The sequence below is a fragment of the Pogona vitticeps genome, chromosome 5, assembly GCF_051106095.1.
Source record: "Pogona vitticeps strain Pit_001003342236 chromosome 5, PviZW2.1, whole genome shotgun sequence".
Taxonomy (NCBI): Eukaryota; Metazoa; Chordata; class Lepidosauria; order Squamata; family Agamidae; genus Pogona; species Pogona vitticeps.
In genome coordinates this window covers 70,198,419-70,216,072 of record NC_135787.1, presented here as the reverse complement: position 1 = coordinate 70,216,072, position 17,654 = coordinate 70,198,419, and the positions used below count along the sequence as shown (strand labels likewise).

General features: G+C 43.4%; 1 long non-coding RNA gene across 1 annotated transcript; it reads right to left on the bottom strand.

The window, feature by feature from the left end:
* Positions 1-9,185: 9,185 nt before the first annotated feature.
* LOC140707764 (uncharacterized) lies at positions 9,186-15,798 on the bottom strand. Its single transcript, XR_013545836.1, has 2 exons — positions 15,642-15,798; positions 9,186-9,674 (listed from the first exon to the last, which is right to left on the bottom strand). It is a non-coding gene; the product is annotated as an uncharacterized LOC140707764 (long non-coding RNA).
* Positions 15,799-17,654: the final 1,856 nt, after the last annotated feature.

Sequence of the window (17,654 nt, the reverse complement as noted above, 5' to 3'; positions counted from 1 at the left end):
AGGCTCCCACATCCAAGCTCTGACCTGAACCATACATTTGCAATAAAGATATTGTAGAATTCACAGAATTCTGAGTCACTCATCTCCATCATTTTTGACTCTGAGGCCAAATTTTCCACCAATATCTGGTTCTGCTTTGTTTCCTACTTTTGCATTCACCTATGATTATCCACATATCTTGTTTTCGTATGCGATCAATTTTCCTCATGAACACTTGCATAAAAGCCACCGATTTCTTCTTCTTCAGCAACCATAGTTAAAGTCTAGACCTAAATCATGGTTATGTTGATACATTTTCTAAGAAGTCTGCTTAATAATATTCAGTTAATATCTAATATCTTACTCTCCTGAGATCCATTAAGTTCTAAAGTGATGCTTGAACCAAAAACGTGGTTCCAGCTAGAGTTTCATCCCATATATCAATGGTCCCCAACCTTGGGCCTCCAGATATTCTTAGACTACAACTCCCAGAAGCCTTCACCACCACCTCTGCTGGCCAGGATTTCTGGGAGTTGAAATCCAAGAACATCTGGAGGCCCAAGGTTGGGGACCACTGCCATATATCTTTCTCAGCTCCAGTTCTTCATTTCAATGTTATATACTTATATATAAGCATAGTTTATCTCAATCTATATGTCACCCATTCTTATGAAAGGATGATTCAATCTATTTTAGCTCAGCATCCAGTTCACTGTGGTTTGCTTTTTTCAAAAGAAAGAAAGAAAGAAAGAAAGAAAGAAAGAAAGAAAGAAAGAAAGAAAGAAAGAAAGAAAGAAAGAAAGAAAGAAAGAAAGAAAGAAAGAAAGAAAGCTAGTTAAGCTGCCTTCTGTTTTTTAAAAGTGCAATAAATTACACTCATAAATTTGTGAATAAGCAAGCCTCATGGACCCAAGCCTTTTGTAAGTACCTTTCAACGAATTTACCAGGATGTGCTTCTGTCATCAGTGCAGCTTGCACCTGGCCATCTCAGATACAGAGGGAACATGAGCCATTTCCCCCCTCTCCTCAAACTAAGAAGTTTGTATTTTGCAGAATCCAGAGTGCCTAAAAATGGGTCTGAAATGATGCGTGGCTCCTTGGTAACTCTGATATCACTTTCACAATGCTGAAGTAATAGGGATGAAAGAAGTTTAGTGGTCAACATCTATTTGACTAAACTGGGAGCTGATAGCCTTTAAGGATGAATAAGGGTTTGCTAAAGTGTCGTTGCATGGCTATGTAACAGGCAGCTATTCTGCAAAAGAAACTAGATGGTTGTGCAACATAAAAAGCACAAGGGTGTTAGGCCGTCCAAGGAAGACCACACAAGATTACTTTATTGAGACTGTAATAGGTTACCTTTGTGCCATTCCCATTCTCATTACAATCAGTGCCACTAGAATGGATTCATGTTGTGCCATTTTCTGCTCTAGTTGCACTAAGAATGAAGTATTTAAATCCACATACAACCTTTGATTGGTTGATCACTCCTCCTGTACTCCCTTTCATGAAGCCCTGGCAGCGTGGAATAGTGAAATTGTCAGAGGGTCAAAATGCACATTGGGGAGGGAAAGTTTTGTCCTTTGATTTCTGTTATTCCCCTTTTCTCTCTTTTTTTCCCTCCAGCTTTTCCATCCACCATGTATTTCACAGTGACTGTTAAGAAACAGGTAAATGTAATCTCCCTACTTGTTTTCAAATCCATTCTTCTTATACTTTTTTATCACGAAATAGTTTGTATAGACAGCATGGCAGGTAATCATTTTTCCCTCTCCACTAGATGGCCCAAGGGTCAGAAAGGAAGTTAGTTCCCTCTTTGTGCCTCATTGTTCCACATTTATTTGTAGTAGGACTGAATCCAATGGGGATTATTTTTTGTAAACACCCATCTTCACTACCATATATATCCTTTAACAATTCTTCAGGGATGGCTTTGAAAATGGTTGAAAGTATTCATCGTTTCAGAGTGAGTGAAGGCAGGTACTTGAATTTGCTTCACAAGGCTTCAATGATTTATATATTTTTTCTGTTTATTTAAAATATTTTACCCTGCTTTTGCCTTAAAAAGGACTCAACTTACGTAATTAGAAGACAATATTTAATAGCTAAAACCAGCAAGTATACAAATATTTTAAGAGGATCAAACAAAAACCATGCCAAAAATGGTAAACAAAATCAACTCTAAAATCAACTCATTGATGGGGGCTGGACTCAGTGATCCACTGTGTCTAAGATCATCGTTGCTGCTGCTACTGTTGCTGTTACTGTCATCATTATTGTTTCATACTCCCTTCAGGAATATGACTGTAAACCTGATAATAGAAATGGGTAGACATCTGGTATCTTTGTTGCTCTGGGTTATTTTCCCAAACTTGTACTAGGCACATGCACTGTCTTCAGATAAATGTGTAAATATAACATGAAGCAGGGTATTTATAAATTTCTGGGGTGACTATGGGGTGGAGCAAAGAGTTGTTCGGGGTGGAGCAACACTGCCATGAATCTCTCATGCTAAATCTGACACTCATGCATTGAAAGCAAAGTGTGCTGCTTATATATGACCGCATAGCTCTTAAAGTGCTCTCTGGGTGATTTACAATTTAATTACGCAGGCTATACTTTCCCCTCCTCTCAATGAGCTGGGTATTCAGTCTACCGACCTCAGAAGTATAAAACCTTGAGCCGGCTACCTAAACCCGTTGGGATTTAATTCAGGTTGTGAGCAGAGGCTTTACTGCAGTTTAACTACTATGCCATGAGGCATCATGATTGGAAGTGGGGAAAGAGCTAAAAAAAACTCTAAGGAAGATGAAGAATGGTATCTCAAGGACCTTCTTTGTCTTTTCTGCTGCACAGTCAATCGTTGGTTAAATAATCAAAGCCTGGAGGCCACAACATTCCTAATTTCAGATTAAAGGAACAGGAATGGTGGTGGCAGAAACATAGGATGGAAAGTATAAAACAGCAAGTGCTCTATGTTGCTCTTTTAAGAAGGAATTAAAGAGGGCCATGGCCATTGCTCTTTGAAAGTCCTTTGCTCAATCCCATTCTGATGACTGCCTTAAGATGCCTACTGGGATTTTCTCTTGGCAGCTAGACAAAGAGGGGGAAAATAAACATGTAAATAAAAAAGAACGACCCAGCAACCCAGACTGCTATTGACACCCCTTTTGTCCTGCCTATGCTATTCAGTCTATGATCTGACCTTGCTGTTTATATTTCTCAATTTGCAGGAATAAGGTCTTCTCAGAGAACAAGAAATGCACAAGTACTGTCATGGACTAAAACAAGGATTGCTTTAGATTGTCATCAAAAAAGGCCTGATTGGGTTGGCCCCCGTCTTTATGCAGGCACTAGCACTGGTAGCCTACACAGCTGATCTATGTAATTCATGCCATGTATTAAGAGGCTTTGTCACTATAATCTGAAAGTTCTGTGCTATTCTTCACCAGTTCTTACAAGTACGGTTGTTGTAGGTTTTCGGGCTGTTTGGCCATGTTCTGGAGGTTTTTCTTCCTAACGTTTTGCCAGTCTCTGTGGCCAGCATCTTCAGAGTTAGACCTCTGTCTGTGTTCTGGTGTAGTGCATGGGATAGTTGAGTATTTGTAGCTCTGGGATAAGCTTTTTGTCCTTTTCAGGAAATTGGGTGATTATGGTGATCAGGGTGTTAGCCTTCAAGAATACATTCTTACCAGTACTTTGTCTTAGACAAGCTTCATGGGAAATTTTTTTAAAAGTCTGGTGCACCTTAAATATTACCATTTTTTTGTTGTTGTTTCAATTCCTTGCAACAATTTCTTTTGCCCTCCCAACCCCGGAATAAAGACACGAGACAAGAAGTATGGGTTAATTGTGGGCCACACTTTATTAAACATAATCAGTGTTGCCATCCTTTGGGAAAGGGGGATCCTGCCATAGTGCAGAATCAGATTTAAGCACAGAGGTCTCAAAGGACCCCTTAAGCAACAAATGGCTGAGTCCCTGGCCCCAAGTTTTCTCAGTTTTAAACACAGCGATAATCCGGCCGGCCCCAATTTGAGCACCCCCGGACCTCAAGCCAGCTTCTCCTTGTTGACTGTTGGTCCAGATGTGGCTCCAGCGCATCTTTCCCCGCAAGCACTGTAATCGCATGATCCACAGCGCTAGGAGGTCAGATGGGTATATCTTACCTGAGATTACAATGGGACTCACCAAGCAAACCAGTTATATCCACACTACCTGCCACAGCATAGGGACTAGCCAAGCTAAGTCCCATGCCCGCCATCGAGCTGATCGAGCTCAGAAAGCAGGGCCCCCCTTGATGTCTTCCAAGAAGACATCCAAACCCAAATCAGACAGATGGACACCATAGTTCTGAAAAAACTCAGGCCTATCCATATGGATCCTCTGGTGACCAATCACTGATCCAAGGCCGCTGCAGACGACTCTGCAGACCTCCTGATTATGGACAGTCTTATGGAGGAAAAGCTCTTGTGGACAGTCTTAACGGAGGAAAAGCTCCTGGCATCTCTTCGTGCCAACTGAGGGACAATTGTCAACCATATAATCTGCATAGCCCGATACGTGGCCTTTAGCCATGTCAAATCACACAGCATGTCCAGAATCAATGCCTTTCCACAATATCTGGCCAGATGATTGCCACACAGATGTATTACCAACAAATCTGGTGGAAACTGGCCAAAGGCAGCCGCTCTGCATAGCTGACTCCAAAGCATTCCATGCAGCCCTCTCCATTCAACGTGAGCTCTGGGTCCAAGTCCCAGGTTGCTCCCCCATAGGGATGCAGCCGCACATCGCGCTGCCCAAAAAATATAAATGTGGCCCATAATCAACACGTGCCTTCACCTTGCCATCACCATGGGACCTGAAAAGAGAAGACAAAACCAGGCCCCTGCCTAGACATTAGGTAAAGTTCTGATATATCTTCGGTAATTGGATGAAGACCACTGACCCAGATGCTTAATTTCATCCACATTATAGCCTAGGGCTGCAGCAGTAGATGCCACACCAATCCTAAAGAAATGTGTACCAAACTTCAATCCCCGAACCACTATCTTGTCCGGTGCTAGATCTGTCAACTTCCAGAACTGATACTTTGTCAGTGGTGAACCATCTCTAAGCTGAAAGAAATATCCTTTTTCTTGTCCCCGGACTGCCAAATATGCCTTCATGGATCTCACTGGACAAATGTTCTCTATATGGCAGCTTGCTAAAGTAAGTTGAATGCCCCTGTCTATCTGGTCGGCCTTGGATCTCCGTATTTGAATCTGGACTGTCCCCTCTACAATCCTAACATCCTGCCATTGCAGAGCCGCCTTAGTCTTATCGGCCTTTCCAGCAGCAACTACTTCGCTAATTCTTTTTTTTTTTAAGTATTTATTTAAGGACAGGGGGAATAGGGAAGAGGGGGGGGGAAAGGTTATGGGGATAGGAGAACACAGAGTATACTATCATCCAATCAATTCATATTACAATAACAGATCAACTTTTTGCTTTTTCACAGTTTGATTACCCACCTGCTTTCATCTTATCATTTAATTTTAGTTTAATTCTATGTTATTCCAACACTATCTGGTAACTGCAGCCATTTATATAATACATCCCATCACTCAGTTTCCTTTTGAATTGAACAGTCTTTCAGCCCATCTGATAGAATATTCATTTTTGTCACTTCGGTAATTCTGAGGGTGCTGAAAAAAGTCAGCAAGGATGCTGTCTTAAATAAGGTAATTTCGTATTCATTCCTACACAAAATCTCCTACTGCATGCAAATACAGACGATATGGGTGCCCTGATGTTTGGGGCCCTACCTCTGTATTTAGACCACCCTTCAGTCATTTTTCTGATGCGATAATCCAAGGAAAAATCCTGATAACCATTCACCCTAGCATGGAAGACAATTGCTGACAACCTACCCCGTATAGTTCCCAGCCCTAGTCTCTTCGGGTTCAAATATACTATGAATTGTTGAAGGTGCTCCACTGGTACCAGCCAAACTGGTGCCAGATTGACCATCTTACTAAATTCCTGAAACTCTATACTAACACCCGAGTACCCTTTTCGTGTCCTCTGTGTCAGGGCCAAGCCTATTGCTCTATCCGCGTCTTTGCACCAATTTGCCAGACCTCTAAGGGCAGAATTTCTGGGAACTCGTGGCTCCTGGGTCTAGCTCCCTGAACAGCTCGATCTGTTGGCGCAACAACGCATCAGCTAATCTGTTGTCTATACCTGGTACATGCTGAGCCAGTACTAGGATGTTAAGATGCAAGGTCCGTAATGTGAATGCCCTGAATAATGTCATAACTCGATCTGATTGTCACACCAAAATTGCACCACAGAGTTAGACCATTCCTCTGCCCATAGCCAAAGTGTGCCGACTACTGGAAAGAATTCTAGGAATGTTAAATCCCTGGTAATGCCCTACGATGCCAATCTTCTGGCCACATGCTGGCACACCATCTACCTCTAAAATAAACTCCAAGCCTTAAAGAGCCTGCTGCATCTGAGTGGACCTGAAAGTCCACCTTCAGCCTTATTTCACCTCTCCAGAAGGATATGCCATTGAACCCTGCTAGAAACTGACTCTAAACCCCCAAATCCTCCTTCATAGCACGAGTAATCCTAGTCCTATGCAAAGGACTCTGTGGACCCTTCATTGCATCACAAAGCCAGCACAAAAAGGCATGCCCAGGTGCCACAACTCTGCAAGCAAAGTTTAAGTGGCCCACAATCTCCTGTAGCTCTCTCAAGGACACCTTTTTCCTCTGTAACAGTGAGCCTATCCTAGTTTTAAGGTCAGCTAATTTATTGCCAGGCAACCTTGGCATCTGCTGTACAGTATCTAGCTCAGTGGTCAGGGAACAGGGGTAAATTACTCCAAATGGGCTAAAAATAAAAATCCTGGGGGTAATGAGGATGCGACCCTAACCCCTTCCCTCCTCCTCCTCCCCTGCCTGGAGGGGGGGATCCCTGGGAGCCCGATCGCCCCCTTCCCATCTGCTTCTCTGGCCTGGCTGCAACCGAGCCACAGAGGCTGGCGGCTGGCGACGGGCCCCGGCCAGTGGCGTACAGCAGTTGAGGCGGTGGTGGGGCCAGCCATGGTGGGGGGTGAGCCCGGGGCAAATGGCTGGAGTGCCCCAGCCAAGAGGAGCCTCTCCTTCCAGCCTGGAGAGGTGGATCGTGGCAGAGGGAGGAGGGCACGCCCATGATGGCGGCCTGAGCCAGGCTCAGCCTCCTGGCACTGGGCTACCACCCCACGCCCTGTCCCTGGAGGAGCCCGTTGAGCAGCAGTGACACTCACCCAGCTGTGCAGCTTCTTTTGGCTGGGTCTGGAGGAGCTGGCTAGCTGGGCCTAGAGGAGCCTCTTGCCCTCCGTGTGCCAGCTATTGCAGCACTTCAGTGGCAAGACCTGCACCTGCCCCAGTGAGCAGCTGCCAGAGAGGAGGCGTCGGTTGCCCCCAGAGGGCGAGCCACCTGCTGCTCTTCAATGGCCGCCCAGGAGCCGCCCACCAGCGGAGAAAGGGAGCCGCCAGGTGGCGGCGGCAGCAGAGGAGGAGGCAGTGATGCTCGACTGGCCCCGTGTGACCAAGATCCTTCCTTTCAAATCAAGGGGGTAATGTCAGCGTACATAAATTTTTTAGGGGGTAAAAGGTAAAAAAGTTCCCTGACCCCAATCTAGCTCAATGCCAAGGAAAGTAAGGGATGTGGCTGGACCCTCCATTTTTCCTCTACTAGGGGTAAGCCTAACTCTTCTGCCATTAACTGAAAAGTGTTTAAAATAAAACTACACTTTCCTGTATTCCTTTCTCCACAAAAAAGATAGTCATCAAGGTAATGGGTAGTAGATTTACAGCCCACCCTGCACCTGAGCTTCCACTCGACAAATGAGCTGAAATGTAGTGCAGGAAACCGAGCAGCCCATAGGTAAGGCTCGGTCAATATAAAATGATCCCTGAAAATGAAATCCTAACAGGTCAAAATCCAACGGGTGAACTGATAAAATCCGGAATGCTGATTTAATATCGCATTTCACCAGCTCTGCCCCCGCACTACATTTTCACACCATGCGCACCACCTCATTAAAGGAGGTGTAGTGCACAGTACAAAGTTCCTAGGGAATGGCATTATTAACCAACACTCCCTCTGGGTAAGACAAGTGGCGTATTAATCTAAACTCACCCTGGGCCTTTTTCAGAACTATTCCCAGAGGTGAGACCTTCAAGGTGTCCAAAGGAGCCTTTGCAAAGGGTCCCACACGCTCCCTTCTTTTACCTCCTTTCCAATCTTGTCCTGCACCACACTCTCCATTCCAAATACTGATTTGAGGTTTTGCGCAAAGAATGCCCTGTGCTCCAGTACTGCCAGGATCCTAAATCCATACTTGAAGCTGTCCCGTAAATAACCAGCACCAGCTCTGTAGGGGTAATCACTCAGCAATGCTTCCAAAACTGTAACCTTAATTGGGCTGGGTCCCTTTTCCGGTGGTACCCCTGCCACTACTGGGCTTTTTATCTCTGCCTGGACCCATATTCTGTCTCTGAGCCCCAGCCCTGAAGCATGAGGTGCTGGGATGCTGTCCCCCACATGCTGAACACTCATGCGTAAAACAGCATGGGCTCCTAGCGCAAGTGCCTTTAGCATTATACTCCCAGCAGAGCAGGTCGGGCTGAACAACCTGCCTCACTCCTACATGGGGATTCTCACTCAGGGTGGCCTTTCTGTTCAGATGCCCACTATCAAACCTATCCCTGAAATTGGGTCTGGCTGGTGTCATGTGCTGCAGCCACAGACCCAGCAGGGGCTCGTCCCATCTAAGATTTGGGTGGATTGCTCTCCGCATACAATATGGTTAATCATAATGAAGCCACCCCTGCCCAGTGGAATCTACATACGTCCTATATATCAAATCCAAATATTGAAAGGGGGATTGCACACACCACGGCCGGGCCTTAACAACCACCCCAGTGTAGATTAGGAACCCCGGCAGCCAATTGGACTATGTCCTGTCAGGCTTCTTCCTCCTGTGTCTCTCCTTATCTTTGTCATCCTCCTTGTCTAACCCCTTTTTCTCTACATCTCAATTCAATAATTCAAATAGATCCGCATATATTTTCTCATATTTTTTCCTGTCTTGCTCTTTCCAAACTTAAGCTTGTTTACTCAGTTGCATGCCTTTTGTAAGCAAATGGCCAAAAGACTCTTGTAAGCAGGGGTTTTCAGTTGTTTATTTTTAAAAAACAGTCTATTTAATGTCAAGCTGAAAACCAGCATGGCGATATATCTTATTTTTATTCAAGTGATAGCCAATTTAAACATCAAGGAGACAGAAGGTTGAGTATGTACAACTTTGCTTCCTTTAACTTTTATAAATATAATATAATCATAGAACTACAAAGCTGGAAGGGAAGGGACCCCATGGATCATTGAGTCCAAATCCTGTCAAGGAGGCACAGTGGGGAGTTGAACTTCCAGTCACTGACTCCATAGCCAGATACCTAAACCACTGGACTATGTGTTAAATTGTTCCATTTTGTATTATGAATGTGCACTATCCTCCTCCATGCAGTCTGTATCTGATGAAGGGCATACACAGTTTGGTGCTTGACCTTCCATGTGCCATTCTGGAGATGCTCCAAATTTGGTTCTTGTCCATGCCAGTTCTTGTATGTTTTCAGGTATTGACAGAAAAAACATTCCTAGAAACAGGAAAATACAAAGAGCTATGACTTAGGGTTAAAGGTCCATATGTGGCATCGGGATTATTTCTGGCAAAATTAACTGCATACCTATTAGCTGAAGAATGCAAGAAAAGAGGAATAGAAGAGATCTATCATGATGAACTTTGGCAGTGACACTATTGTGGCAACAAGAAAATAGAAACTAAAGGTTTTCCTGCTTTGGAACTTCCTCAGCATCTTTCTTATAAGATGGTGATTATTTTGATCCCCTTTTGATCTCCACTTTTTAAAAGAAAAATCACATTTTAATTCCATGAATGCCAGGCTTAACATGAAGGATCCATGGTTTGTGCTACATGACACACAGACTCTTTCCTTTACCTGTCAATCTCTTTAGAAATGAACACATTGTATTGATCTGATTAATATTTTGATATTTATCAGTGAACAGAGTGAACATCCTTTTCCCCTGTTATCTGTTGTATACCATAGTGTTCTGGATCTTACATTATAGATGCACAGTTCCTGAATTACATCCTGTTTTGAGTCAGTTGATTTGCTGTAGCTTTCCTACACACAAATGAGAACACTCCTTCCCATAATGTCTAATCCAGAAGCATAAGCTGGGGTGATGAGAACATGGCCACAAGCTAAAATGGCCTTTTAAAAGGATAAAAAAGAGTTTTACAAGGTAAGTAAACCACCCAACCACCCACGACAATTCGTTAAAACCACCCTGGTTGTTCTTACAACTATTGTGGCATACAACTAGTATGACATTGTGAAGCATATTGCCTTCCTTATTGAAGAAACCATCAAAAAGAAAATGTTAGGCATAGCTTACTGGATTGCCTTTTACGTACCTTGATGCTACATTTCAAAAGCTGCTGTCATACACACACTTAACTTGGACTTAAGTCCCACACATATTATGGTTAAGGTTATGGAGGGACAGAAGAAGCTGCTCCCAGGTTCTCAAACTCCCTGCTGAATGAGGCAAAATTGGACTTTCTTGTTGTTAAGCAATTAAGTCGTGTCCAACTCTTCATGACCCCATGGACCAGAGCACACCAGGCCCTCCTGTATTCCACTGCCTCTTGGAGTTTGGTCAAATTCACGTTGGTAGTTTCAATGACACTGTCCAACCATCTCGTCCTCTGTCGTCCCCTTCTCCTCTTGCCTTCGTACTTTCCTAACATCAGGGGCTTTTTCAGGGAGTCTTCTCTTCTCACGAGATGGCCAAAGTATTGGAGCCTCAGCTTCAGGATCTGTCCTTCCAGTGAGCACTCAGGGTTGATTTCCTTTAGAATGGATAGGTTTATTCTCCTTGCAGTCCAGGGGACTCTCAAGAGCCTCCTCCAGCACCACAGTTCAAAAGCATCAATTCTTCAGAGGTCAGCCTTCTTTATGGTCCAGCTCTCACTTCCATACATCGCTACTGGAAAAACCATAGCTTTAACTATGCAGACCTTTGTCAACAAGGTGATGTCTCCACTTTTTAATAATAATAATAATAATAATTTATTGTCATTGTAAGTATATACACATACAACGAAATTCACAGACACCCAGAGACCAGACACATGCACACACATAAAATTCCCAAACACTCCCCACCCACTAAAAGTCCCCCACTAAAAATACAGACATCTACACCGCAGGCCAAGTAACACAGTCCAACTAATTATTCACTACTGGTGGTCTTTAAGCTCATTATTAATTGCAATTATAGCTCTGGGATAAAAACTATTGAGAAAACGTGTGGTCCGAGTCTTAATTGTTCTATATCTTCTGCCAGATGGTAACAGTTCAAAAAAGTTATAAGCAGGATGGGAAGAGTCTCTCAGGATGCTATGTGATTTCCTTAGACAGCGGGATGTGAAGATGTCATCCAGGGTTGGTAGCTGGAGCCCGATGATATTCTGGGCAATTTTAATGGTTCTCTGCAGAGCTTTTTTGTCCGCTACAGAGCTACTCCCAAACCATGCCAGAATGCCATAGGTTAGGACATTCTCAATGGTGCTACGATAGTATGACAGAAGTAAATGCTGAGATAAATTTAACTTGCCGAGCATTCTCAGGAAATACAGCCTCTTCTGTGCCTTCTTCATTTTTAAGATGCTGTCTAGGTTTGTCATCACGTTCCTCCCAACAAGCAGGTGTCTTTTGATTTTGTGGCTGCTGTCACCATCTGCAGTGATCATGGAGCCCAAGAAAATGAAATCTGTCACTTCCTCCATATCTTCCCCTACTATTTGTCAGGAGGCGATGGGACCAGTGGCCATGATCTTAGTTTTTTTGATGTTGAGCTTCAGACCGTTTTTTGCACTCTCCTCTTTCACCATCATTGCAAGGTTCCTTAATTCCTCCTCACTTTCTGCCATCAGAGTGGTATCATCTGCATATCTGAGGTTGTTGATATTTCTTCCGGCAATCTTAATTCCAGCTTGGATTCCTCCAGTCCGGCCTTTTGCATGATGTATTCTGCATATAAGTTAAATAAGCCGGGGGACAATATACAGCCTTGTCCTACTCCTTTCCCAATGTTGAACCAATCAGTTGTTCCATATCCAGTTCTCACTGTTGCTTCCTGTTCCACGTATAGGTTTCTCAGGAGATAGATAAGGTGATCAGGCACTCCCATTTCTTTAAGGACTAGCCATAGTTTGCTGTGGTCCACACAGTCAAAGGCTTTTGCGTAGTCAATGAAGCAGAAGTAGATGTTTTTCTGGAACTCCCTGGCTTTCTCCATAATCCAGAGCATGTTAACTGTTGCTACCTTTCTGTTATTCTTCCTGGCACATAAAGATGGTGTCATTTATTTATTTATTTATTTATTTATTTATTTATTTATTTATTTATTTATTTATTTGTACCCCGCCTATCTGGTCAAAACAACCACTCTAGGCGGCTTCCAGACAGATAAAAATACAAACACATATACATATAACAAAAAATAAAAATATCCAGGAATAGACAATTAAACAATAAGGAATAAACAATAAGCAAATTCTTCAAGATGGCGAAAATAACAAAGAATAGATAAAGAAGGAAAATTAATTGTTGTCTGGAGTGAAGGCCTCCATTATTCAAGCAGTCCTTGGGCTGTAAATAGTTATGTTGCTGAATGACATCTTCATTGGCTGTGTGTTGCCTATTTCTTTTGTTGTTACTTACAAAATTGTCTTCATTTACTTATGCTGAAGTTACAGTTTTGTTTTCAAACTTTGTTTAAAAACATTTTTTTTGCCTAAAAGTGGGTTATGAATTTAATAAACCAATATACTTAGCAGAATATATTTCTAAGTATGCATATACATATTACATAATGAGGCCTTATAACTGGACCACAGCTAATTTTTTGTGGAAGTTGGTCCTGCTGATTTTAATGAAAATTTCCATGGAGTAAAACTGTACTGTGGCTTGGGCTATTCCCAGCATCCATTCCCTTTTATTTTATTTTATTGGAAATATAGTTAGACTGCACACAGTAAGGACACAGTAATGATGTTATCTTTTCTGCACAGTGGTGACCCAGTAATAGTATCATTATCTATCTTGGCTGAAATACAGTGGTAATTTGCAACTAGAGTAGGTTCATTGAATCATCAGAACTTACTGAGGAGTTGTCTCACTAAACCCCCACTGATTTAATGGGCCTACTTTGCTACTGCACTTCAAGCCTTTGTGTGTTTTCAGTACTTTCAGCTGAATCTCCCACACAAGGTACAAAAACCTTAGGGCTGCAGCAAGACACCTCCAAAAACTGGTATTGTATGGGCAGGTTAATGAACACCACGGTGAGGACCAGAACATGATATTCAGTAGAACAAAAGCAAAGATTTCCAAGTCACTAAGAAAATAGGCTGATGTTCAACTATTTGGGAAACAAGTATGAAGCAGGCTCTGAAAAGTGCAATATACCAATGCCTGAAAGGAACTCGGTGTTGTTCTGAATCTCTTCGCCATCCCACATCAGAGGAAGATTAATTCCCAGACAGACTATTATTTTTTCAAGGTAACAGCAAACTGCAGGCCATTAACCAGCTATCCAGTTGCAGAACTCTCCCCTCCACACACACACACACACACACACACACACCCAAAAAATCTTGCCCTGTTGTTTCAGGGCTCCCTCCAGCCTCTACGCTGGGTGCCTTTAAGAAGCAATTGAAGACTTGGTTGTTCCGGCAGGCCTTTCCATCATACTCCTCTTGACCCCCCTTTTTTTTTGTTTTTGTTTTCTGTTTTGTATATTATATGATGTAATGTAGTGCCTTCTTTTTTAGAATTGTCTGTTTTCGTTGTTTATATTATCTTTATGGTTGTTAGCCGCCTAGAGTGGTCCGTTTGGACCAGATAGGCGGGATATAAATCAAATAAATAAATAAATAAAATAAATACGCACATGCAGAACTGCCTTTCCTTATCTCCCGTATGGGGGCCCACACTTCTGGCATTTCAGCCGGGGTCTAAAAGAGAAGATATTTACCACAGAGTGAGTGCTTGCATCTGGATGCGGGAGGAGCCAGATGCAGCGGCTTTTAAAGTCCCACCCCAGAAGTCGGGAGCCGATGGTGGGCATGCGCCCCCTCCCAGGGAGTTTTCCTTTGCAGTAGTAGAAGGTCGCAGGGTTCACACCCAAGGCGCCTTGATCCGTGACAAGTGTGCCGTTTAACGTGGGAAGAGGCAATATTGTTCAGGTGGTGGGGCACCAAAGCTTGGGAGAGTCTTCTCCCCCTCCTTCTTAGATGAAGTGGAAACTTTTTTGTTGTTTTTTTTTTTTTGCACACAACAATTAACATATTCGCGTTTCCTCCCACTTTTGCAATGGGCTACCAGCTGCAAAACTCCTGAATAGCGAGCTTAATTGTGTTTTGTCATGCAGAATACTTCCCTTTTCTATGGTGCAAAAGGGTACAAAAGGGAGAAGGAGGGAGAGAAACAGCTTTTGGAAGATTTTGAGTATTTCTTTCTTGGCTAATAGGAGCTCATTTGCATGGATCACCTCTTCGCTTGCCAGACCCAGGTAGCACCCCATAGTCAGCCAGCCCTATAGCGTTACCACTGCCACCATCATCCGGGTTAAAGGCAATACCATATGCTTTCTGATTCTGATAATGATGATGATGATGGCAGTAATGTGGGTGGAATCGATGGTGATTTCTCAGGTCTTTGTTTTAAGATATTTTCATTTTCATGAAGAGGTGTTTAAACAAATGAACAACTACTGCCTTTCAAGAACTGGATTCCTTGTAGATGAGTAGGAAGATAATTGATTTTTTTTCAAAATAATAAGAAACATTTCAGTGTTTTAATCAAATAAAAGATCCATCTATTGGCAACTGAAGCTGCCTAAGGTTTATCCTGCAGGCCCAGAGCCCTCCCGTTTTGCCTGGGGTTTACTCTCAAGATTGCAACCCTCGCTGCCTGTTAAAGGCTCCTCATACTTTTTCGATATGAGACAAATAACATAGGCGGGTGTAGCACAGCCATTGAGAGTTGCTCTTAATTATAATGTCCAACTAATTATTAATTACCTACTTCTTTCTTTTTCCTATCCCACCGGCCTGGTAGCCCCAAACACACACACACACACACACACACACACACACACACACACACACACACGCACGCTCAGAGACCCTTTCTCCATCGTTTTTCGCCTTTGTTTTGACACTTTGAACCCAGGTCTGTGTGGCGGAGGGAGCTCATAAAATGCTCGTTTCATTGTTAATCTGATTTCGTCGCAGGGGAAGCGGGCGGGACAGGGTGGGTGGGGTGAGGAGTTTCCCACACGTCCTCCTCCCTTCACACCTGCGTGGCAGGGTGTAATTCTATTAATAATAATTGTAATACATTTGAAAATCAGCATATTCATGGCATGTCTTTTCCCCCTCATGATATATTGTGAGTGGAGTGCGTTGAAAAAAAGAGCCATTGATTCCCAACCCTGAAAGAGCCGGCATGGGACTCCGCTTTCACCTGCCACTCTGCGTCGAAAATTCGGACGGAACACGCGTTAAATTAAGCGTTGGTTAATGCCCTTGTCAGTTTGGCCCCCAGAAACTGCTCCCGGTTGGAAGGTTTCAGGCTGAGGGTAAAGACGCCGTGGCGTTGGTTGCAGCGGCTCGATGCCAGACGCCTCCGCCGGAGGAGCCCTTTCGCGGGGCCTTCCGAAAGGGCGGGAGGCGGCCCCCGCTGGGGGTGGGGGTGGGGGTGGGGGTTCCCCTCCTGTTTTGAAAGCCTTTGGCAAAAAACAAAACAAAACCTCAAAACTGTCCAGGGCTCTGCCTGCCTAGTCGATAAATGGGGACGGGACTTAAGTTTCTCTCTTGAAGCAGCACTCCCCCCCCCCCCCAAGAGGAGACCACAAAGACAGCATTTCTTCGAAAATGTATCTTTCTGTGAGAAAACAACAGGCGCACTCTCTTCTCCAGCTGTCCCTTCCATGGAGACCTATTTACTCGTCTCACTTTCTCTCTATATGGACTTTTCCCTCTCAGGAGTTCCCTCATTTTCACACAACTGTTACTTTTCTATTTCTCAGAAAGAAACACACTTTCTTTTGGTCCCAGTCTCTTACACAACTCTCTCTCTCTCTCTCTCTCTCTCTCTCTCTCTCTCTCTCTCTCTCTCTCTCTCTCTCTCTCTCTCTCTCTCTCTGTAACAAAACTCATTCTCACTCATCCAGTTCTGTTGACATAGACATGTGGACGCCTTTTTCAGTCCTACAACTGTAGTTCACTCACCCACCCACACACATGTGGGTTTCTCTTTGCTGCAGTATGTTGGCATTCATTCTCTGTGCATCTAACTTTCTGCCGCCAAAATAAACAGGCCTGCTCAATACAGTGATTTCTTTCTCTCCTTTAAACTTTTAATAAAATTAAAAGTTCCATTCGTGCTCACTTCATCTCTCCTACAATATATGTAGGAATCCTGGTCCTCTTTGCCAAAATATGTCACCTGGACTGGTTTCACCCTCTTTTTCACTTACTTCAGTCAAACAGAAAATCTTAGCCACTCATTCATACCTCCCCGCCACTCATTTCTACACAAATTCATTCTCCTATACTGTGGCTTGAAAATGGCTTGTGGACCAAGCAAGGAGGGGTGAAGCCTCACCTCAATATTCTCTCCAAACCAGGTAGACAAAAGTGACTGCAGTTGAGATTTGCTAACCAAATGTACTGAGATTAGCTGCCCCAAAGCAATTTTTAAGGCCCCCTCTTTTTCTGTTTGACTTTGGGGAAGAAAACGAAATGTGTAAACCCATAGGTCAAGTCCTCTACCCAATATTTTTCTTCCTTTAAGTGGATTTTTTGCCCTAGAATTCCCTGGCCAAAGTAGCTTCTACTTGAAGTGTCATCCCTTAAATTTCCTTTCAGCTCCTGTCTCAAGAGAGTTGGAGTCATTGATTGGAAAAAATGGTGATGCTCAATACAAAGTCATCAAAGCTCTCTGGTTCTTGTCTTAAACTGACAGCCTGCCTTTATGGGCTTGTTTGAAATACGCCTCCTGCTTTTCAGAGCTCCTCAATCCATCTTTGTCTGTTCTTCAGAGAAAACGGAGACAATCAAAAGCAGAGCCTAGTGAGCTCCCCACACTCAGCCTTGGGCAGTGCCAACCTCAGCTTCTCAACAGATTGAAATTGTCACTCCTTAATTAATCCGGAACCAGCCATTTACCACAAGGAGAAAGTGAGAGTGAAAGATGGGGTGGGGGCAGGTAATGCTTATTCAGACACTTTGAAATGTATATGAAAGATACTGTTCGAGTAATGCATGTCTAGCATGGAAATATTTTTAAACAACAACTGGAACCAACTACAGTACGTTGCATTTATCCTTCGCTTCACCGAAAAGTCTCCCAAGACAGTAGTTTTTCAGTAGAACATACTTATAAAATGACCAGGACAAATTCTTGGGCACTTCAATACTTGAATTCCTGAGCATTTAGTGGCACCCATTTTCAAGTAAGTTGTTGAGGACTACC